General features: G+C 44.1%; 1 protein-coding gene and 1 long non-coding RNA gene across 4 annotated transcripts in view; one reads left to right on the top strand and one right to left on the bottom strand.

Annotated features, from left to right (window-relative positions):
• Nucleotides 1-24904, top strand: part of MAML3 (mastermind like transcriptional coactivator 3) — a 620107-nt gene that overhangs the window by 247165 nt on the left and 348038 nt on the right. The gene's annotated exons all lie outside the window — the stretch shown is intronic.
• LOC114486559 (uncharacterized) lies at nt 7993-11200 on the bottom strand. The gene is made up of 3 exons (XR_003680494.2): nt 11048-11200; nt 10488-10653; nt 7993-10360 (listed from the first exon to the last, which is right to left on the bottom strand). It is a non-coding gene; the product is annotated as an uncharacterized lncRNA (long non-coding RNA).

The raw sequence follows: 24904 nt of genomic DNA, 5'->3' as shown, positions 1-24904 counted from the left end.
AATTTGAAATGGAGTGTCAGGCTAAGACCATGATAATCTAGTTTCATGTGAAAGGTTTCATGTGAAACCTCTGGATCCACCACTGGTTAAATCTAGTGTCATGATTACTTTGATCACTATTTTAAAGGGCTTTTTCTCTAGTTATGAATAAAATGCTTTATCTGAGAATATGAAGTACCAAAAAAAGGACTTTATTTTACACAACATCTACTTTTTTCTTTCTTTTTGGCCGCATGGCTTGCGGTATCTTAGTTCCCTGAACAGGGTTTGACCAGGGTCCCTGGCAGTGAAAGCACGAGTCCTAACCACTGGACCGCCAGGGAATTCCACGCAACATCTTTTTTTGTGATAGGACACAAGGCCTAAGGAAGTTCCATGCTGCTGGTGGTGGCTTTGAAGAGAGTGGAAAGCTTTCTGTGGTCAGCCAAGTCAAGGAGCTTCAGGACAAGGATCCTGGGACGTATTCCTGCTAAGCAGAGGATCCCAGTAAAAATAATAGGATTGTCTTTTACTCCTTACAGAAGCACTCTGGACTCTCTACACCCATTCAGGAAGTTTAGAGAGAAAAGTTGAGAGGGCGTTGAATTAATATCTCAGATGAAGGACAGTGCCGCTATTAGACTATTAAAATATACACATGACATATATATGTAATTTAAAATCCCTTTGGCTGGTAAAAAATGTTTTATAATGATGCCTGAATTCTTTTTTTAAAAAATTTATTTTATTGAAGTATAGTTGATTTACAGCGTTGTGTTAGTTTCTGGTATACAGCAAAGTGATTCATTTATACACACACACACATATATTCTTTTGCATATTCTTTTCCATTATGGTTTATTACAGGATATTGAATATAGTCCCCTGTGCTATACAGTAGGACCTTGTTGTCTATCCATTCTATATATAATAGTTTGCATCTGCTAGTCTCAAACTCTCAATCCCCCACTCTCCTTTATAGTGATGCCTTAATTCTTTTATTTAAGATGTGGTATTACTGGTTTTTAGTACCAAATGAGCATCTCTGCTTGAGAACAGAGGTTACTGATATGATGTGTACAACAGTACATACTGTACTGGGAGAAAAATAATGGAGAAATATTCTTGTTTGAGTCATTTCCTGACCAGTGGGATGGGTTGCTCTATAAACCAAAATTTGGTCTCTGCCGTGATGAAGCTGACAATGTTGCTTTGGTGTCAGTGTGCTAGTAGCCAACAAGACTGAAGATGAGGCGGGATTTTTACCTTACTAGCCTTTCCTGGGGTTAGCTGGTAAGGCTGGACCATCTTGCAGAGCCCAGGAAAGCGGTATCATGAGGACAGGTAAATGGTCAACACAGATGTCATCTCGTTCCAAGTTACATCAGTCCTGCTGTGCCTCATATTTGTTATAGAATGATTCACACAGAAGAACCATTTTGATTTTTCATATCTTTTTAAAACAATATTTTTAGTATGTCTTTATGCTTTATATAAAGCGGTATCTCCAATAGGCTGGTTTAATTTTTTATGAAACCAGTTTCAGATGAAAGGTTTCCTAATGCACAAAAGAACCTCAGCTCTCCCTCAGAACCGAAACAAATACATGCATAAACAACAACAATAAAAGAGTTTCAATAAAGGTTTTCAGGACACAAATACCCATTTAAATGTACCTAATTCTCTGCTAGCAACCACTTTAAATTATTGTTCTTTTTAAAGGAAAATCCAATATAGTTGAAAGCCTGTGCTTTTATAAATATAAGATTCTTCCTTGCATTATCTGAGAGAAGGAGAAAAGCATGTCTGGCTTTTTCGAATTTAACATATTCTGGCTAATCAGAAAATCTTTATTAATTACATTTATGAGCTCTATAGCACTGGAAGAGGGTCTTTGAAATTTTTTTGGTTACAAAAACCATGATGAAAAAAGTTAAACTGTATATATCTTGTAATTTTGGAAAAAGCACATTATTGGGTCATATCCGTCCAATGGCTTTTAGTAGGAGAACAAGCACTGGGTCCCTAAGACCTTCCTCACCATCTGAGAGGACGAGGGAATTTCCTACTGTTAAAACAAAGCCAGCAACATGGGGGCGCGAGGAGACACTTGGCCACGGAAGAGTAAGTTTGGGTGTAAGCTGCATTTCCTGTTTTGCAAAGAGTCAGTTTTTCTGGATTTTCGGCATTTCGACTTCTTTTCTCTCTTTATGGCCATACTCTGGCTTTCATTCCCTTAACTGTGTAACGGGCCATTTTCATTCCGGACACAGAATGAGGTGTTGGTGGGATGGCAGAGCAGCAAAGACAGCAATTGGGTGGATCATAGGAAGGGAATCAGTAGGTACACCTTGGCTCCACAACTGACTAGCTTTGTGTTTTGGGCAGGTGTTATGGACTCAGGTATGTACCCCCACAAATTCATAGGTTGAAGCCCTAACCCCCAATGTGATTGTATTTGGAGATAGCGCCTTTAGGGATATAATTAAAGTTAAATGAGGTTAAAGGGTGGGGCCCCTAATTCAGCATGAATGGTGTCCTTGTAAGAAGAGCGAGACACCAGGAGTGACTGTATACAGTGAAAAGACCGCGTGAGGACACAGTGAGAGGGCAGCTGCCTGCAAGCCAAGGAGAGAGGCCTCTGGAGAAACCAAACCTGCCAGCACCTTGATCTTGGACCTCTAGCCTCCAGAGCTAGGAGAAAATAAATTTCTGTCGCTTAAGCTACTCAGTCTGGTATTTTGTTATGGCAGCAATAGAAACTAATACAGGAGAGTTACAAAATCTCTAGGCTTCAATTTCCCCATCTAAATTTAAGATGGAGTCAGAAATCATTCTCATGTTACAGGGTTTTGGTATGAGAATAAATGATACAGTGCCTCGTGGGTGCCACTCGTATACGGAGGAAGCGATACCCACAAGCACAGGCTAGCGTTCGTTTTCTAAGGGCCCAGGCTTTTTGCTGACCACTAAGCACTACAACAAAACAACGCAAAGCATTACACATGTAAGTCTGGAGTTTCCCACCGCATTTTGCCTGGCTGATGTCTTACAGAAGACCCAGACTTAGGGCACAGATGATGCTTTTCGGTTCCAACACATGTTATATACCCCCTTCAAGAGTTAGTTGAGTTCTCCCTGTACGTTTGAGTGTTGTTTTATTTACTTTAAAGACAATAAAAGGGAAAAGTAGTAAATGTCAAACAAATGCTCAGCCGACCCAGCACATGGAGTTGCATCTATTAATTCAGGCTGTTTTATATACTAGAATCACATATATCTGCAAAATAATGATAGGAGCTTGAGTTTACCCACCATCGTTTGGCCAAAGAACTGAAGGTGTTTGCAATCCTTAACCTCATTTCACTTCTAACTTATACTGATCCAAGAGATATCAGATACGGTTCTCCCCATCAGAGAGTAAGACAGATGAAGGCACATAGCTTTTCTTCCTCACAGGCATAAGGGGGGGGTGCTGGTTAGGGACTGGATGGAGAGACTCCTGGCTTTCTGTGCTGTGATCCCCTGGGTTGTTCCTAAATTTCTCTATTAACTGCATCTGTTCAAATATGAGTGGACAAGTCTGTCTTTTCCCTTTTCACAGTACATAGCAGAGCTTAGGCTCTGCACCTCCAGGGCTTCTAATACAATGCTCTTTACTAAGCTGGCAGTCAATAAATCAGACTCAGATAGTATTGAGCACTAGCTGTGTACCTCATCCTGTGGGATAAAGGTGTCCTGTAAGACATGGGTGCTGCCCTCGCGTTGCTGATTATCTAGTTGAGGAGATGAGAGCTCTACCAGGCTCTAGGACAGGTGGGCTTATCATACACATGCGTTATGTGTAATGCACATTTCTTTACGATAAATTCAGTTCCCCCCAACTATTCTATCTATGGATAAATAAGAGAAGTATTTCCTCTGGAGGAGAAGTATTCTAGTCGTTAGGCTGGGACGCTGAGCCAAAACTGTTGAAGATGGTGTTCCAGTTACCTCTTGCTGCTGGCAAACCACATCAACACTTGGTGGCTTAAAACAACCACCATTTAATTATATCTGTGATTTTGTTGATCATGAATTCGAGCAGGGATCAGCCAGGTGACCCTTCTATTCCCTGCAGTGTATCACAGGTCACTCAGTGGTCTGGTCTGGAGGGTCCCATATGGCTTCACTCACCTGCCTGGCACCTTGGCAAGGGCTCCAGGAAGGCTGATCTCCCCTGGGTCCCTGGGCCTCTCCATATAGACTCTGGGCCTCTCCATGAGGTTTCTCCACTAGGGTAATCAGATTTCTCACAGGGAGCCTCAGGGTTCCAGGGGACCAAGGCCAAAGCTGTTAGTCGTAGGAAATGCTAGGCTTTGAAATAATGTCACCTTTATTGGTCAGACTGCTTACAGGCAGTTCATATTCAATGGGAGGGAAATAGACTCACCTGTCAGTGGAAGAAGGGTCAAAGAATTTGTGGCCATCCTTAATCCACCGCAGATGGCATACGCCTCTTTGGTTTGCTGGGGGTTATTAAAATCTTTTTCTTTTTTCCTGAAGACACCCAAGATTTCACTTCTTGTGCATTTCAGTTTTCTTTTGCCCGAATTTGAAGCACCTTGGGAATGTCTTGCCCTGTTTTTACCTTTTGGTTCTATCTTCATGTAAGGAATGATAAAGCTTGAGGATTCTTTTTTTAAGTGTATAAAATGTGGTCTCTAGCATGGCAGAACTAACGATGCAGTGGAGAAGGACTGTCATGGATGTGGGTAAATTTAGAACACAAAACTTAATACAATTAGGAAAGATATCATCCGTGTGAGTGGAGTGCTGAGTCAGCCAGGAAATCGGGGAGGAATTCAAAGGGGAGCTGGCATTTGAGCTGATCCTTGAGAAGGACAGTGGTCTCTACAGATGGGAGGGGGTGGAGGGGGGGTGGTCTCCCGGAGGAGGGGCGGGGAGAGTGAGTGCGCAGAGCAGATGGTGTGACTCGCAAACAGTGGCTGGGAGCCTGGGCTGCCGTCATCCAGGGGGCAGAGGTGGGGCTGGCGTGGGGTGCTGAGGCCAAGCAGATGGGTGGGGAACACGCGGACTGGGCTCTGAGCGCAGAGTGGTTCTGAATGTGATGGCCACGCGGGGATTTGTGGCAGGGGCGTGCCATGAGCCGATCTCTGATTCTGAGTGCTATCTCTCACAGCAGGTTTGGGATGGATTGGACGAACTGCAGACAGGAGGCCAAGAAGCCAGTCAGAGGGCAGTGGTCTAGGAGCGGTCACTGGGCATTTGAATGGAAGAGAAAGGTTTTGAGATTGGTGTGTGGTGGGTTTGGGGTGGTGGAACATCTTTTTTTTCTGAACGCCTCACTGTGTCTAGACACTCTGCTTATATCCCTTATCTAATTTCTTTCTCTGAAAAATCCATTTTTCAGATGAGGTCACTGAAGCTTAGAAACATTTCAGAACCTCCTTGACATTCGAGAGCTAGAAATGAGGAGGGTTGAGCTTCAAAGCCAACCATCTCTGACTCTCCACAAAACCTCATTGCCTCGCCTGCTGAAAATAACGGGCGATAACAATTTATCGATTCTATCAATAAAGAAAAGTAAGATAAGAAAGTAAAGGACACAGTTCATGTCAGTTTACCTGATACTGTCTCTCTTTTTTGTGCCTAAGTGATTCTGAGCCTAGTAACTGTTCTTATTGTATATTAGAATCTTGTACACAAAGAATGTATTGTGCCACAGACAGAGCTGGGAAGGAAAAGTAAAAATGAGTCAGAGAGTAAGGGAAACAATGTAGCAGTTCATTTGGGAACTTCCTCTGTATAGACCTGCCTGCCCACCGCCCCCCCCCAAATAAGTCACCTTGCTCATTTTAAGAGCAAAAGGGACAACCGTCTATGTCTCCAAAGTTCTATTTCTGCCTAAACCCTCAAGGCCAGGGGTGAATGACCTGACACAGACCAGTAACCACAGAGGCTTTGTGCCCGAGTGCTCAGGACTCAGGGCTGCAAGCAGAATCTCACCTAAAAATGCAATTCTTGATGCACATCAAAATGAGATATTGAAAATCAAGACATCTGGAGTAACGGTACGGCATCCACTTGGTTTCACATTCACAGGTTTTCAGAACCCTGATGAGTCCGGGTGGTGATATATAAAGGGTGAGGGGAGAAGAGGGATATTTCTTATCCTTTTTGTTTCTGAGACTCCGTGGCTGGATCAGAGCCTGCATGTAGTAGGTGCTCAGTGAATATTCACTGCATTCACTGATTGCTTAAATGCCAGGTGCCAGGCTCTGCTTGGTGCTTGACGTCCCATGTTTCATTTGATCTTCACAAAACAATGAAACCTGGTCGTTCTTTAAACAGATGAAGAGACTGATGCCTAGAGAAGGTAGCTGCCCAAGGACAAGAACCTTGAATGTAATAGGGCTGGAATTTGAACCTGGATTTGTATAGCCCTTCAACCTTTGCCCATTTGAGTGTACTCTATTATATTCTTTATCAGAATATTGTTTGGGTATCAGTCAACACACTTCACGCATGCAAAATAGAAGTTAGCCCAGTTTGAAAATGTGAGAACTCTAAGTCACTGGACCAAGCACATAGTAAGTGCTCAATGAATGTTGACTAAATGAATCACTAGTGCTTCTTTCTCTTTAGTCTACTACTTTGTCATTAACTATTGTGGAGAAAAATATGGAAGACTTGAAGGTTTTTAGCTTTCAAAAAGTTATTTTTAAGACTAGTTTCTTAACACGGGGGGTTTGAGAAAATGCCAAGCCAGTCAGAGATAGCTGGTCAATGCCTCCTATCCTATGCTGGTTTGGAAACATTTGGTAGAAACACAACATTGGGACTACTGTAGTAATTTCTCCCATCTTGCTAAGAGTGATCACCTCCCTCTTGTCACCAGGAAGGGAAGAAACAGTGAGCTGGGAGATGCAGTTGTGAAGTTTCTGGTTTTTCAGGAATGGTCAGATGAGTGGCCGAACTTCACTTTCTTTCCCATCATTCCCTTAACTCTTTGATGCTGTTCGTAGGATTAACCCATTTCTTCTTTCTGGCCACCCTCCATCCTCTCTTTCCCCTGGGTGCATTCCTTCTTGCAATATCCTGTTTCTAAAAGAGCTTCTCCTTTAATATTTTTAATCCGACAGCCTTTTCTTTTAATCCCATTTCAAACACCTATCTTTTGTGGAAAAATAACCAGATATCCCCAGCCCTCCCCTTCTTTGGATTTACCTGGGTTGTACTGGCTGAACCACTGAAGAAACGAGGCCCACATGACTGGCTTGAAACGAACAAAACCTAGTATCCGCCTTTTCCCTCATCTGAGCTGCTGCTGTACATTTGAGGGTCTGAGAAAAGGTGGGGAAAGGCGTCGGAGAGAGGGGAGGAGGGGAGAGATATTTACCTGCAGGGGAGATACCATGATCACGAGAGGAGAGGGACCTCGATATCGAGACCTAAAGAAAATTATTTTCGAAATGGGACCTGCCTTGAGATAGATCCATTTTTGTGCTCTTGACCTGAATTTAAATCTAAGTCCATGAGTGTTTTGCATGGAAGGGGAGGTGTGGGACATGCTATATTTGGTAGTTTTTTGGCAGATAGGGTTTCCTGTTTCACTGTGTTTTAAAATAAAGCTGCCTGTGCAGCTGAATTCTCTAGGGTGTTAAGTTGTAGGTCGCACACTCTTGGTGGGCAAATCCTGTGACTTGGTTGCTTAACAGTTCCAATCTGGTGAAGGTAAGTAATGGCTCATTTGTCGGGTATCTCAGTGTAAAATTTCCAGATAAACACAATCTACCCCAGTAAGTGCTAAAACTTAAAACAAGCAAACAAACAAAACAAAAAACCCAACCACACACTGCTAGAAAGCGTTCTTAAAATATTTTACATTTCCTTCTCTCTGCAAGTAGAGAATACTGGACAGAATTCGAGCCTCTCTTGCTATCTCAGTCATCATTATGAGGGTAAATATTGCACCTCTGTTGTGTGATGGTGTCATTAGGGTCTGTTCATACGTGTGGGACTTATTGTCCCTAAACGTGCAGTGTTCCCAGACTGCTGTGTACTCTTTGTTCTTTTAAAGTTTGTCTCCTCTTTTGCACGTGTTACCCCTTGTACCGCTACCACTGCATCGGCCCCTGGGAGCCCCTCTCCACCCCACCTCACCTCATATTTTACATCTAACTTGCCGTGCCTGGGGCATAAGATGGAACAGATTATTGGAGGGTGGAGTTAAAGCGAGAACAAATAGGCTGTGAATGCAGACCAGACGCCCCCTAGAAAGTTATCTCTTTAAGTTCTACTCTGTGCACTTTCTGATACTTGGCTTCTCTGGAGTGTGTCTGACTGAGGTTCCAGCCTGTATTCTGGTTAGTTAAGGTTTCAAGACAAGTGAGCTGTCATCCTGTGACTCATCGTGTACTGTTTTAAGCAACGACCCAGCCTCCGAGAATAAAAGGATGTCTAATCATCTCCAGTTTCCTGCCACGGCTGACGTCACTGTCATCGTCATTACCTTCAAGTCCATCACGTTATTAAGTACCCAAAGTAGATAAGTGGCCAGACAAAACATGTTACGTAGACACAATCCTTGGTGTCTTGGCGTCTGTCTTCTTTAAATAGATAACACGAAAATGGATCTAATTAGGACCAAGGTATTGATTGCCCTGCAGTAAAAGATGGCTTTAACCAGCCATCTGAAAGCACAAGTGAGGGATCCCAATTGCTGAGAACCTACTGCCTGTAGCAGGGGTCCACTGTGTGAACTGGGTGCTGAGACCACAAGCAGAAATGTGACACACACACACACACACACACACACACACACACACACACAGAGAAATGTGTGTGAACATGATGGGGGCCCACAGTAGCAGCAGGTAACCTACTCAGGAGGTGAAGTCAAAGAAAGATGAAGCCTGGGCAAAGTCATCTTTACTAGCTGGGTGAAGTGGGGGAGGGGCCGGTCTCAGGAGAGCCTGAGCAAGAAGGAGGGGCAGGAAGAACCCTGGGGGGGCAGTGCTGAGTGCAGTTTGTGCATCAGGGAGTGACTGCAGTGACAGCAGAGAGGAGCACAGCTTCTGCATGTCACGATGCGGGGCTTGGCGAGCAGGCAGAGCAGAGGGGCACTGGAGTTATGGATTAGGTCCTTCCTGTGGGTGTGTGTTGGGGGCATGGGAGTTACGAGCAGGAGGGGTTTGGGCTTGAACTAGGGTCGTGGCCTCATCTCCAGATTCTGGGAGCTGGATTTGAGAAGTGTGTGTGAAATAAAGTTCAAAAAGCTTGCTGATGGCCATAAAAAGAAACGAAATTGAGTTATCTGTAGTGAGGTGGATGGACAGAGTGAAGTAAGTCAGAAGGAGAAAAACAAATGCCGTATGCTAGCACATATATATGGAATCTAAAAAAAAAAAAAAGGTCATGAAGAAGCTAGGGGCAGGACAGGAAAAAAGACGCAGACAGACGTAGAGAATGGACTTGAGGACACGAGGTGGGGGAAGGGGAAGCTGGGACAAAGTGGGAGAGCGGCATGGACATATATACACTACCAAATGTAAAACAGCTAGCTAGTGGGAAGCAGCCGCATAGCACAGGGAGATCAGCTGGGTGCTTTGTGTCCATCTAGAGGGGTGGGATAGGGAGGGTGGGAGGGAGACGCAAGAGGGAGGGGATATGGGGATATATGTATACGTATAGCTGATTCACTCTGTTATAAAGCAGAAACTAACACACCATGGTAAAGCAATTATACTCCAATAAGGATGTTAAAAAAAAAAGCTTGCTTATGGATGTAGGCGGTGAGGAGAGGGCGCAGTAAAGCATGAGCCCTAGTCCCGAGTGCAGGTGCTGTCACAAATGGAAGGGTCACATTGGAGAGGAAGATGATGGATTCAGCTTTGTGAAGATGGCCAGGGAAGCACTGGTGGTGCAGGCTGAGCTCGCAGTATGATCATGGAGAATCTGGGGTTGGAGGGTCCCACGGATTTGCTCTGTGAAAGTCGGAGACAGCAGCTGGCATTGCTGGGACCAGATAAGGTGGGAACAAAGGTTCTTCTCATTCAGCCGAAGTTAAATCTCACAAAAGAGGGAAATGTTTGTTGCACCCCGACGGCAGGGGACTCTGTGACACTTTGAGGAAGGCGGGGCTCCTGGCTGAGCCCCACCCCCAAGCCCAGGCCCAGCTCTGGGGATGGCGTGTAGCAGGCAGCCCAGCCTGTGGCAAGGCAGCCCCTCTGCAGACGCGGGCTCAGATCCGCCCTGCTGATTGGCCTGGGTCTTGTTCTGGGCCATCAGTGGCAGGCTTCCATCCGTACCTCCAAGGGACTGCCGCTCACGGGGGTAGGGCCAGAGAAGAGGAACTTGTTTTTCTACAGAGTGACTTCTGGTTTTGAGACAAAAGAAAAAGAACAGTTTATTGCACACTTCATAACTCAGAAGCTATGGATCAGTTGAGAAACAGAGAGACACAGACAGAGGAAAGAGGGAGGAAGGGAGGGGGGAGAAGACACCTGAATAGTTTGTTCAGCTTGAAACACAGCGGAAAGGAAGAGAAAGTTACTCTTGTGCTGGTCCTTAATTAGGAAATTCACACTCTGGCCCCTAGGTCTCTTAGGGACCACGCTCTCCATCTTTTGAAGTGCTTTCTGTCTCATCAGAGATGGGTCAGGGTGATGACTGAAAAGGAGCAAGAAAGGAGCAAACCGGTTGAGGTTTGACGTTTTCTTAATTAGAAGAGCCGCGAGGAGATGAGTGAGGGCAATCCGAGTCTCCCCCAGTGTGGCTGCCACGGTCAGCACGGGGGCGCCTCCTGGTTAGCTTTATCTGACTTGTGGTTTTTCTTTGTTGGGCACTGAACAGATTCCCTTCTCTGTTATTCAGTTGGGAGCATGTAGCCTGAGGATGGCGATCCGCTAGAGCCTAGCCAGCTCGTCTTTGCACAGCCCAAGATGAGGTATACAATTACTTCGGCAGCTCACCAGGCCTTTCAGCCCCTCGCTGTACACACAGCAGGAGGACAGGTTCATCCTCCCGCGCCTCGCCCCCCTCCCCCTCCCAAATTCCTCCTTACCTGGATGAAATCCTGGTGTACACGGACCTAGCCTGCAAATAGAACGGCCGGCGCCTGTTACGTCATCAGGCCCGGCGAACCTCATTGGCAGAGAAGTTAAGAGTCTTATTTTAGACCCAGAGACTGGGCCCCCTGGATCCAGCTAGAACAGGTCTCTTCCAGCCTCAGCTGCCGGCCCTCCTCCCGCGCTTGCTGGGGCTTCAGAGGACGGGCGGAAAGAGGGAGCTTGCTGCTAAATGCAGGGTGAGCAAGACACCCTCGCTGCTCTTCAGCTGGGAGAAGGAAGATGCTGACAACGCAGAGATCGCTTACCACCTAGCTAGCCGATATTCTGCCCTCCACAGTAGCACATGCCGCCTTCCTAGTGCCTGCTAACCGTTGTGCATCGGGCAGGAGCCGGTTATAAAAGACTCGGGCTGTTCCTCAGCCTCTCATCCTTTCCCCTTTGCTTCCCGTAGTCAGGGTTTAAAACCCGTGCTTTTATATCCCAAGTAGAGCAAGTGTATTCCAAAGGATGTCTCAAGCTAGGCTAATACGTTTCAACTAAGATGCTTTCTCTGCAAGCGGGAGGTTTAAACCTTCTGGGATAAAAGCCTTAATGCAGCGAACAGTGGTATAGATTTGATCCAGGAAGGCAGAGTAAATAAAATATTTGAAAAGACTAGCCTTCACTTTCGTGGTTAGGACCTACTGAGCAACCAGAAAGGACATTTTTTCAGAAATTGAAAATCTGGACACATCATCTGGCAAAGCCTTCCCCACCCCCCCGATTTAATTATAAAAATTCACATCTGGTTATGCCTTTAAGGAATTTTTTTTTAATAAATTTTTTTTGGACAAAGTATTTACATATCTACCACAAACCTGTAAGATGACAGCAGGCTACAAATAGAATTTTTAGATATTTCAGCTCAGGGTTGCCTGGGAAGATTCACGTTCCCTACACTTTAGGGTCAAATTACAGATGAATAAGCCCCCTGTGTGGAAATCTGAGTGCAAAAAGAGCAGTGAGAACTGCATTAAGATCTTGCTGTCTTCACGTTTGGCGACTGTGCCTGCCTTGATTTCACAATAATATATTGCAGTCGCCCCTCCTACTTCCCCTGCTTGTCTCTCGTCTGCTGTCACGCTCAGCAGCTAAAATTCTAGTGATGGTTAATATCACCATCATTATCAACTTGGGGCTCTTAAGGGTCAGACATCCCTCCTCCTGGCGGCCTCAGTGTAGACCAGGCTCAGAACAAAACCGGGGTGTGGCGGGGTGGCCTGGGGTCCCCCTGGAGCGGTTCTGTGGGCCTCTCCTGAATCCTGGCAGCTCCCACAAAGCAGCGCCTGGCAGCCAACGTCCGGGCCCGGGTTTCCTGTTTCGTGGTCGTCGCCTGGGCCGGGCCCCTGACGGCACACATTGAAACGCAAATGACGGCAGTAATTGGCTGAGAGAGAAACCAGGACGAGAGAGCCAGCAGTGCGGCGGGGAGTTAAGTGGCTAAGTGACAATTACCGCACTGCAGCCTCCGGGTTCACGAGCTGCCGGCCGTTTGTTCTCGGTTTTAAAGGAGCAATAACATATTAATTGGAGGAGGGCGTCCCGGTTACCATTGCCTCACCCCGTTTCTCCTCTGATTGTGCTTTGAGGAGGGGGAGTATAGGTGGCCTGGAGAAGGGTGGCTGTGCTGAATGCCTTTCCCCACCCCCACCCCCCCACCCCGACCTCCATTCGGATTCGAATTTTGGAAATTTTTGCCCTGGATTCGGGTAAACCGGTAGTTGGTTTATTTATTTATTTTTTTTGCGGTACGCGGGCCTCTCACTGTTGTGGCCTCTCCCGTTGCGGAGCACAGGCTCCGGACGCGCAGGCCCAGCGGCCGTGGCTCACGGGCCCAGCCGCTCCGCGGCACGTGGGATCTTCCCGGACCGGGGCACGAACCCGTGTCCCCTGCATCGGCAGGCGGACTCTCAACCACTGCGCCACCAGGGAAGCCCCGGTAGTTGGTTTAGTGTGAAGATTTTGTTAAAAGCTCCCTTACGGGAGGGACAGGTTTAACTCTGGGTCACAAGATTCTGGTGTCTACATCAGGAAAAAGCGGGGCCTTAAAATCAGTCCAAGTTGCCTTCTTTCCCTCCAAGAAGTCCATTAACCCTCTGATTTGTTTGTTTGTTTTGTTTAAATTTTACTGCAAAAGTGATCAATTAGCTAGATATAGCAATGAACAACAAAGAAGGTCCCTGCCCTTTTGGGAACTTATAGTCTGGTTTGAAGAGAAGGATAAGACATAAATAAAACCATGGTCTGTTGGGACTTCCCTGGCAGTCTAGTGGTTAAGACTGTCTGCTGCCAATGCCTGGTTTGTGGGTTCGATCCCTTGTTGGGGAACTAAGATCCCACATGCTGTGTGGTGCAGCCAAAAAGGAAAAAAACAAACAAAAACCATGATGTGTTGTTTTACTTGGAGTGGAGATCCATAATAAGGAGAAGTCTGGGGTCCTGCAGAAGGAGTGGGGAAAGAGGAAGTTGGAAACTAGTGTAGGCTGGGCTAGGCCTGCCCTGCTCTCTTTGAAAGGCCATTTCAACCCTGTTCTGGTCATAAACAACCATTAAGATGATTAGCTTGGACTAGAGGTGAGCAGACTAAACAAACGCAGGAACTAGTTGAGAAGCCTTTCTCTGTGTACTCTGCCTTTCTACATTCAAACAGAGTTCTCAGGGTCTAAATACCTTACAAGTACTGTCTAATGGACTCATTTTGGGTGGGTTGATTTCCTTCAGCCTGGCCTAGGTTTTACCAGCCTTTCCCTTCTGGTTGAAAGCTTCTTTTGCCTTGTGCAGAGAACTGGTTATTTCAGGAACAGGCACTTGTCTGCTTTGGGACATGTTTCTACCTGAAGGCCCCAACCTACAAAAATCAGCGAGATGATTACAGGAAAAAGTAGACCCTTCCTAGTGGCAGGCAGAAGCACAGTCCGGCTCTTGCCGAGTCTTGGAAGGCCTCGAGAAAAGCTTGCCTCTCAGCTGAGGCCAGATTTGTTGCAGGCCCTGAGTGCAGACTAGGAAGATACAGCTGGTTTTTTGCTATGCCCACTTCTTCGTGAACTCACCAGGCAGAGGTAGACATACTGGCTTGTCTAATTAGAAAAGGCTTTCTGTTCAGTGTCTGAAGAAAGCCTGGATAAGAATTTGTGGAATCACATTAGTAGTAGCTAATGAATAAGACCGTCCAAGAGGATGAATAGATTGCTCCTTTAAATAAACTTTTCTACACAGGATCTTAGCATTGTGGTAAGAATTAGACTATCTAGATTTGCCTTCTGACTCAGCCACCTGCTAGCCATTTGACCTTGAGAAATTGTTTAATCTCTCAGTTTCTCGACTGTCAAGTGAGGATAGCAGAACCCATTTCAGGATTGTTCTGAAAAGTAGATGAGTTACCGTAGCACTGAGTAAGGCTGTATGTGAGCACTTACAACAGTGCCTGGAACATAGTAAGTGCTAATTAAATGTTAGCTGCTGTTGTTACTGCTGTGTTGTTGTTATTAGTCATGTTCTGTCCCTCATATCTTTGGTATGAATCACAAGAGTAGTAACATTCTAACATTCCGTGAACACCAGGGGGGGCCTGGGCAGCCCAAGAATCATTCCCTCTTGGGTTCATTTTACTTTTTCATTGTTAGGTGTGCCACACTGGAAGATTAGCTTCGCAGAAGGGATTCCGTAGACTGTTTGTCTAAAGGTTAAAAACAACAATAGCACCACAAAAACAAGCAGCAAATTATTTGGATACACACTTGGTTCATCAGTCTTGGAACAAAATGGTGTCAGCAAATATAGAAGGTCAGTGTTATTCTTGGGGGAAACTGTCCATTATGATGTCGAAAATTGCATTGGATACGGAGAAATAGGTTTTTTAATACCTTGAATCATGTGATTCATGTATAGCAAAATTCACTCGTTTAGGTGTACTGTTCTGTGAATTTTGACAAATGCACAGAGTCACTTAACCACCGTGATTAAGACACAGAACAATTCCATTGCTATACCTCCAAAGAAAATTTCTTCATGCTACCCTTTTGTAATCAAACCCTCCCCCCCACCTTTAATCCCTAGCAACCACTGATCTGTTCTCTACTCCTAGTTTTGCCTTTTCCAGAATGTCATGTGAAGGTAATCATAGAGTATGTAGTCTTTTGAGTCTTTCTTCACTTAGCATAATGCATGTGAGGTTCATTCATGCTGTTGTGGGTATCAGCGAAAAGCTTATTTTTAACTCACAAATCATTGAATTGAATTTTAGAGCTGGATGCAAGCTTAAAGATCAGAGCCAAACCCTCTTATTTCCCAGGTGAAGAAACAGACCCCTAGGGTGAAGTGACTTGCCCAAGGTCATGAAGCTAATTAAAGAAAGAGCATGAATTTGGAATTTCCTACAATTAGTCCAGGCAGCAGCTGCTAAATCATGCTGGGATTAAGAAAAATGGGTAGCTGATGTCAAGGGGGAGCTCCATTCTTCTTCTTATTTTTGGTCAAGATCTGATCAAGCAAACTAAACCTTATTTATGATAATTTTGGAAGAAGTAGATTTCGAAGGGTTGTAATTTCTTTAGGAAGTATATGGATTAGTCTCTTAGTAACACATTTCTTTCTGTGGCACATCGGTATGTTAATTATGATTTGGTAATAGAGCTTAGCCTGAAGGCCTATTATTTATTTTATGTTTACAGCATGTTCTTTTTGAGACCTAATTTCTAGGAGTATCCTGAATATTGCAATCTTCCTTTCAGTTGACCTTTTAAATACCAATATGTTTCTAGGTAGCTTTTTCTGGAGCAGGCAGCTAGTGGATCCAGGTTGGAATTAAGAGCTATCAGTTCCTTAATTCATTTGTTAAACAATTACTTGTGGAAATTCTACTACATAGAGGAACCGAACCACGGAAGATATAATTAAGACACTGTTTTTAAGAAGCTTACATTTCAATCGGTACTAAGAACTGGGTACAGAGAAACTCTAATTCAAATTAGTTCTTTTGAATACACTCAAAATCTTGCTAAGCACTATGAAGAAATAAAGGTGATAATGCAAACTCCCTTTCCTCAAGAAGCTTACGAATACCAAAGAGAGGTACAAATAGAGTGCTATTGGAAATGTGGTTTCTCGGTTGGGAACCAGTTGCCATGTATTTTAGTGATGCATAAAGCCCCCCAGAATTTTGTGCCAGGGATGGACAGGTCAGATCTGTGCTATGGGAGAGTTATCTGGTAGCAGCTCATGGGATGGATGGAGGGCCAGAGACTGGAAGCTGGGCAGCAGGCTTGCTGGGAAATGCATCCGTCTGAACAGAAGTGAGGAAAGCCAACCCATTGGGGCAGTGAGATTGGAAAGGAAAAGGTGTATTGGAGGTAGAAGAACTGGTTGAAAGATGGAGCATTCAAAGAAGATTATGAGATTGTGCCCTGGGTGACTGGAGGGGCCGTCCTGACCTGAGGGGCAGATTAGGGTATGTCTGGGAGAAGCGGGTGGGTGGTCAGTGGATGGTGGAGTAAGGCAGGGAAGGGAAAAGGCTTTCTCCCTTTGTTCCTAGGTCAATTTTGTGTGAACAAAATTTTGTGGGAGTGATTTTGCATGTGGGGGAACCTGGTAATAAGTAGTTATGATTGACTGTTACTCATTTCTAGAAGGCTAAATATTTCCCGTTTTCCTTAACATAACTCCTTAAGAATTGTGGTTTTTGTCCTCAAGAGTTGATGGCCTAGTTAGTTATGATTAGACCATGATTTTTGACCCCTTTTCCTACCGATGGCATGATTCGTTGCTTAAAAACAGGCAGTGTGAGTAGAGTGAAGAAGACAGTTTTTACATAGGGTGGAATACAGACTGTAAATTATCACGCTGAAAAGGGCTCACCTTAGTTAGGAGTTAAAGGAACACATGTTAAGACAACTTTAGCATGAAGCTGCATGCCTAGAAGACTGAAAAAGTAAATAGAAGTTTTAAACCCAATGTCGATCAAAATGTGGGAAACCATCTTAGCTTACACTTTGTTGATATTTCTGTAAATGAATATGATATATGCAGAGAAAAATCTTGCTTTAAGTAAAAAAGAGCTAAAATGTGACTTTTCATAGCCTTCTAGAAAACCCCAAATACTTGTAAAGCATGGAGTTTCTCGTGGCAGCATTATTTTCAACCGTGAAGAACTAAGAACAGTACAAATCTCCAAATAACAGAATGTCAAGGCAAATATTGCTTAATGGGATATTTTATTTGGCTTAGAATGGGATGCTATGACAGGCATGAGTATCTAAAATAATATTCAGTGGCGAGATGTACAAGATAGATGGACCCTCTGCTGAGTAGCAGAGAACATGATTGCTAGAGGAATCTAGTCACACAAAAAAATGGAAGTTTGTAATACAGGGAAGGGATTGGCAGAAGAGTCCGTTTTGTGTTTTCATTTTTTTCCTGAGTCAAATGGGGGCATAGTCAAAAAACAGGAAGAAAATTTCTAGTGAAGTAGTTTACTGTTCATTACTTTGTCTCCTCCCCCTTTCTTTTCTCTCTCTCTCTCTCTCTCTCTCTCTCTCTCTCTCTCTCTCTCTCTCCTCCTTCCCCTTTTTAAGTGGTTCAAGTTCTATTTATATTTACTATATATTCACGAGACAGAGTAGTATGACAAATTAACCCTATCAGTGAGAGTCTGAAAGCTGGTACTTTAGCTATGATTCTGTCATACCTGAATGATCTGGAGCTAGTCACATAATTTTTGATATTTTAAATTTCCTGATCTTCTCTTTCTCACACTGATGTAGAAGACCACTGAAATAAAACAGGTAAAATCACCTGAAGCATCTTGACAATTAAATAGTATATTGTTTAACTCTATTGTGAAACAAAAGAAGATAAAAGAAATGGATACTAGAGATGAACTGGTGAGAGTGTGAGTCTGAAAATGTATGTTTACCAAAGTGGAATTAAAGAAAGAAAAGTTGCAGTGGACACTGAGGGGACAAGGTCTTAGGGCCACACTTATGAGGCAGAGCCCACATGGGTACATTAGAACCCTCTGTGAAGATCAGCTAGTCCCAACTTAGAGCTACTTTGGACACCTCCATGAAGCTTTTAATGTTTTATGTGTGTATAGAAAGATGCTCTTATATTGGAAAATAAACATTCATGGATGGCCTTTAAGAGCTGTTACTTAGATTCAGAAAAGACATGCTGAATCCCAAAAGAGAAAGCATCCTGGTGAAATGGAAAGTTTATATGAGTTTAGTTAGGGCCAGAATTTCCTTTAGTAAAGTAAATTTAGACCAGTAGTAGTTAAAGGAGAAAGCATAAATATTGACAAAAATATTAGAGGCCTAAGAAGCTGCCTGTAGGACAAATGGCCACAGGTGTAAAATAATTTTAAATGATGGTTTTCAGTACACCTGGAGCTAGAGTTTCTGGGAAAATGTGACTCTAAATGAAGGTAGCTCTACCCAACAGGTAGGATTTTGCGTGTTCCTAAACAGCTTGGGTGCCTCATTTTTCATTTTGAAACTGTACTGTAAATTAAAACTACAAGGTACATGTTGGCTAAGCATGCTCTTGGGTGAGAGATAAGAAATTGGAAGTATTTTCAGAATTCCCAGTTCCATACAGTGCGTCGCCTGCTTTGACCGAGTAGCTCTAAAACCACGGCTTTTCTAAGTAACTTGCGTCTGGGCACAGAGAGTGGGAGTCATTAAGAAGTGGGAGGGACCAGGGCAGAGACCCATCTTCCGCTGTTTTCCTTTTCCAGAGAGAGTCAAATAGGGCTGAGTAGGGAACCCTTTTGGCTTATGACTGGGGAGGACAAGTGGCTCAGGTAACCAGGTCTGGGGAATGAAGTAATGGTCTTGAGTTTTAGGAGGGCACCCTTGGGCCCGGGCTCTGTCCCCTGTGAAACTGATCCAAACTAGGGGTGTCCTTTGAAGTTACTGGATGCTCTGCTGGGACCAGCCCTGTGATCTGCAAAGCAAGATGAATAACTGGTCCCAAATGTTTAACTACTACCCATTACCTGTTTGTTAAGAGCTTGGGAAGAAATAAGTAAAGACAAGAACAGGTTAGACAACAGCTAGTTAGATCTTTCCGTTTCTCTATACTATGGCTGGAATGTAAACAAATCCTCGATTTTGTGAACTTGTTCACATCCTGCTAACGGCTTGGTTGTGGTCCTGGGAGCAGATCCTCAGATGCAGAAAGCTTTAGAGAGGACTTAAAAAGGGAGCATTTTCCAAATTATCACTCAGCAACTGCAGCCCCAGAAACGGTAGCAATCACACAACACCAAACTGTGTGAACTGTCCTTTTAAAAATAATATTTTCTAAGGTTACTATTGGACTAGGTGGTTAATTGTAGGGGAAAAAAATCTTAGCATTTTAAATATTAGAGCTTAGTATTGTCCCCATTTTTGATAAAACCTTGAACCTAATGTGTTCAAGGCATGATTTAGTCGGCAAAGTAGGTTAAAGGATTCTGTCTCTCTGGAAGAATAAGACTTGTTTATGGGGTCCAAAAATTGTTGTTAAATAACTTCCTCTTTTTTCTTCTTTATGAGTCTTTTTCATTTTGGAGGTCAGGAAATAAATGCTGGTTTGAGGTCATGTTTCATAGTAACTTGAAGTGAAAAGCAGAATATTAGGAATAAAGTGATGGGAAATGAGGTGATGGGGGAAATCTGAGACGTAAACACTCAGATACAGGAAGCTGGAGGATTTAGGAAGAAATAAACTTCAAAATGGCTGATCTACCAGTAAAAATGTATAATGAGATCAACAATATTTCAGTTGTCTTTGAGGAGTCTGATCTTTAGAACGAGAGAGTGCCAGCTTTACACACTTTACTGGCGTATACACGCATATCACGTTGCTCATCTGACAGCAAATCATCAAAAATAGTTGAGAAAGTTTTGTAAACAAGTACAACATTGAAATGATTGTAACAAGACAAGTAAACAGAGCTTTAAAGTTGTGTATGCCGCTAACGGATAAATATCTGAGTGATCATTGATCCCTTAGCTTGTCCAGTAATTTATATTTTCGCTAAGAGTTTGGAAAAGTTTCTCTTAAGTGCATATTACTGGATAATGGTAGTCATTCATTCATTCCTTCATTCATCCATTCTTACTGATTGCTGAGTGTTGGCTACATATCTCCAGAAATGAGGAGATGGGTTTGGCCATTCTCTGCTGGCAGCAGAGTTAATAGTGAATTGCACCTGGTATTCCTAGGGCTGAGGTCCACTATCAGCAGGTTGGATTTTTAAAAACCTAGGGTCTTTCTTTTGCCAGTTGACTCCTTTGAAGGCTGCAGGAGCCCGTGTGTGGGAGAGAACTTGGGCCTGGAGGAGGCGTGGAGGGGACCAAATGCCTGTTAACAGCTTGGGACAGACAGGGACTGGCTAGTTGATGTTAAAACAAAAGCAAACCCCCAAATCCTGCCATGAACGGTACATCATTTGGCTTAGTTAAAACAGGGAAGACTTAGGGGAACCTTCTGGTAAAACTAAAGAATAAGTGGAGTTTCCAGAGAGGTGGATGGCGACCTAGTGGCATAATTTTTCCAGATGGATCTGCATATGAGAAAAAGAACATGATTCAGGGGTGTCTTAGTGTCAGGCCTGAGGACCCCAGATGACCTTGATGTGCAAACAAGGAGCATATTCATCTGTGTTTCTTCTTTTTCTTCTGATTATTAGGATTCCATATGCAACACACAGATATTCTAAATCTGGCCCGGGGCAGGAAGGATGAAGGTATATCGAAATGGTATGGAGTGGGATTGTTCGTTGATTCAGACACGATTTGCTGAGTATCAGCTGTACGGATAAATGTAGGAGGTATTTTCTTCCCATACCTAAGGAGAACAAGCAATATGGGGAAAAATAAGAGAAATCCTTTACTGCTTCTAAAAAGGCAAGGCTTTTTTCTGAAGGGGAAAAAAGGTGAGCTGTGAGGCGGGGGGAAAGAGCTGAGACCTGAGGGGTTTTTTCAGTTTTTTACTCACTACCCAGATTGTTTGGGAAAATCACTTTGCCATCCTGAGCCTTAGTTTCCTTTTCCATAAGATGAGGCTAATCATTTCTACCCTTCTCCCTCCTAGATTTGTTGTGAGTACGAAATGAAACTGATCATAGAAGGAATGCAGAGTAAACTGTTAAGCACTATATACACGTCAGAGGATTGTTATTAAAAAATAATAATAACCACATACCCCTTTTACTAGAGTTGTTGGCCGGCCTCACCTGTTTTCAGAGATTTCCTGCTGGGCGGAGCTTCAGGAGCACAGCTGACTTGTAAACAGAACCTTTTCTGGTTCCCTTTTGATTTTAGGGCTGTTGGTACGAGCTGAGTCCCAGTGGGGCCCAAGAGTCTCGCTCTGGTCTCCAACTTCAGGGTGTATTTGTAGCAGTTTTGACAAGTCCCCAGTTCAGTTTCTTTTGAAAAAATCCCTAAGTGGTTTTAGCTCTGATCTGGGGAAAGCCTGGTGGGTGCTTCGGTGACTGCCTCATTTGAACCTTCACCTCGCGACGTCCGTCGCTGGGATGGACTTGGCTTGTGACGTTAGATGTCACGTGCGGAGGACTCCGATGGTCTTCCATTGATGCAGGCTTTTGGCCATGGTGACGGCACTGACTGTGGGCAGAGCCCCATGTGAGGCCCAAGAGGCTACGGGTAAGGAGGGAGGCCGAGAGATACCGATGGAAAGAAACCCTTCCTCACATTCTGTGGCGGCCGTTCCATGCTGCAGGCCTAACTCTCCTCTCAGAGTGAGCGTATCACTGCTTTACCGTGTAGTGTGTTGTGTCTCTGTATAGCTTGTTTTAAATTAGACCAGGCCTGCAAAATGAAAGGGAAGAATTTCACTTTGAGAGCGTATGGAGATGCCCGAACTCATCCCACTTGGGCCCCCCGGGCAGAATAAACTTGCACTGCTAGTGGTGAACAGCAGTGTGCCATAAAACATTCTTTTCTTGAACCCTTTTGACTGGGAAGGAGGCACAAGGGGAAAACACAGCAGGAATTCTTTCTCTTCAGCTGCTTCCTACTCTGTTGCTTCCATTCACTCAACAGATCTTGTTGGGCTGCTACTGTGTGTGAGAGAGAGAGAGAGAGAGAGAGCCTGTGTTTTATGGACGAGACTGATTAGCTTGGGCCCGGTTTTTGTTGTCATTGGTGGGGCCGTGGATCCTATTTTATGTTTACTGCCCCTTGACCTTTCTTAAAAGGAGTCTTCAAAGCAGAGAGTCCTATTCTGAAGACAGGTTTCTGGGCAGTAAAGTTGACAGGGTTTAACATCGGGAAAGTAAACCTCATAGAAAAAGAAAGCAGGATAAACAACTCCAGCTCCATTCCGCAAAGGCCTTTGATGGGAAGAGGGGCCTGTTTATGAAGATCTAGGGGCAGGTCTGCACCGTTCACATCCTCAGTGGTGTAGGGCGTGAAGTCTGTTTCTTACCTTCCCCGTAGATGACCCCCCGCGTCTGTGGGAGCGGCTGACTATTAAAGCTGTTCATAAGATCATGCCAGTGAGACCTGAGTGTTTACTAACAGGATTTCTCAAATTGTGGTTGACTTGTTTTCACCTCCCCATCTCCTTGTCCCCGGCTCACCCAGTCTCAGAGCCCCTGTCTTCTTCAGCCAACCAGTGCCTGCATATTTAGTGCAATTAGCATTTACATGTTGAACTTGAGCCTGACTTACTGTCACCAAGGCAATAGCTGAGAGGTTTTATTTCAGTAAACACTCACTGTTGGTAAGTAATGGGAGTGTTGTCTCGCGTGGTCCCCAGGCATACCGTTTTTCTTCTCAGTGATGAGACGGTGAGTCAGGGAGGATTGTGCTGCTGGGACTTCAGGAGTGGGTTGTAGACGTGTGTTTACACTTGTGCTCATGTACAAATGTGAATGTATATTTTGGTTTTCTTGATGTGCTTAATGTTATGACAGGGACATCTTTTATGCCCACACCTCCTCATAAACAGATTGCTAGGGGAAAAAAATATCTAGGCAGAGGAAGCCTCAAATATTTTTAGAAGATAAAAATCGTCTTGCTATAACTACAGAGAGTAAAACAAAAAATAAAGAAGAGATCGAGAATGTAAAGCGGTCCAGATATTGTAACACATTCCTTTACAGTAAGGCATGGGAGAGAAGTGCACCCATCTAGCTGTTCATGTATTTGCGTTTAATGATGTATAAATATTTGGCTGTGCTTAATCATTAAAACTCTTAATTCCTTTTCCTCTGGAGTAGACTGTTCCATTCAGAATTCTTTTTTACATACAAACAGAATGTGAATGGGGTTTTGCCTTATGTGGACTAGATCAACAGCTTAAAGCCAGGGGTGGGCTTGAGGGGAATCAGTGTCTTCAGCTAGAGTAGCCATCACATCTTGCTTCTCTCATCATTTTCTGCACCAGCCAGGCAGCCTTCTGCATCGGGAAAACATAAATCAAAGGTAAAAACTGAACAACGGAAAATTTCTTGTATTTTCTTAACTCGATGTTGAGAGCTTACTATCTACAATTTTAGGTTTTAGGTTTTTAGCAGCCCTCTGCAGACTGCGTCTGGTGAAAGACCGGTTTCTTCTCCTTCCATTTCCAATCCATGGTGGACCGATACATTGAGAAAACACAGTAAAAATGAATTGCTAGAAAAACGATCACCTGCTTGGAATGTTCCCTCAGTTACAGATCTCTATAACAGCTGCTATTTCGCACTCGCAGAGCTGGAACTTATCTTGGGCATGTGGAACGTTATCGGTTTGGCAATGAGCACTGGGTCCATGGACCATACTTTGAATAACACCGTCTTCGGGCACATTCTGACCCACGACCAGAGCGTCTGTCTGTGATGGTTAAAGGAGGAAAAGAGCTAAAGAAGAGATATTTCAGCTGTGTGTCATTTCTGCACGTACTTCTGTGCTACCTCGTTCTAGCTCCTTCGTTAGTCTTTACCTTCCATTCTTTATGTTGTGTACCTTGGGGTTAATTACACGTCCTAACTTCCTGCTTCCTGCAGATTAACTTTTACTTCAAAAATCTACATGATTCCATGCACTTCTTTTTCCCCGGATTAACTACCACACACTCTGGTATTCTTTGTGTAAGGGAGTAGCGTATTTTTTTCTTCTTAAATACTTTTGAAATAAATCCAAACAACCGTCTTGCATCTTGTAAACATGTATTTCGGAGTGAATTACACCTTCTGTGATTCCAAACATTTTACAGGTCAGTCTGAGACTTTTACATGACAATTAAAAAATGAATATTCTGCTAACTTCATGTCTTTGGCTTTGAATGCCTATAAACGGGGCGGCAAATAAGAAAGTCCTGGGATTAGTAATGCAGAGTCAGTATTTGGTTGCGGGACATCTGGGAAATAATCAGTTACTCTTACATATGGCTTAACCTTGACAAAACATTTTTTAGGATTTAGAGGAAACTTTCTTTTGGAGATGGGAGTTGTTTACTCTTTAGTTTCCCCATGAAAGGAGTAAAAATACAGATATGTAGAACTACCATTTGCTTCTTACATGAACTGCATTACCTCATGAATTCAATTTCCCCCAGTTTGTTCTATTTTAGAAGCCCATCCTGGGAGTTCCCTGGCGGTCCAGTGGTTAGGACTCCGCCCTCTCATTGCCGAGGGCCCCGGTTCAATCCCTGGTCGGGGAACTAAGATCCCACAAGCCCTGTGGTGCAGCCAAAAAAAGCCCATTTTGCTGAAGAGGCTGCCCTCCTTTCTGCAAAGTGAGGCAGGGCTTTCCTTGCCAGTGGTGAGGCCTAGAAAAGAGAGGGCCCTGAGCTCCTGGTCCCGATTTTGCCCTGTTCTC

This window comes from Physeter macrocephalus, chromosome 7, assembly GCF_002837175.3.
Source record: "Physeter macrocephalus isolate SW-GA chromosome 7, ASM283717v5, whole genome shotgun sequence".
NCBI lineage: Eukaryota > Metazoa > Chordata > Mammalia > Artiodactyla > Physeteridae > Physeter > Physeter macrocephalus.
Note: the sequence above shows the minus strand (reverse complement) of the source record. Positions and strands in the feature narration are given on the sequence as shown.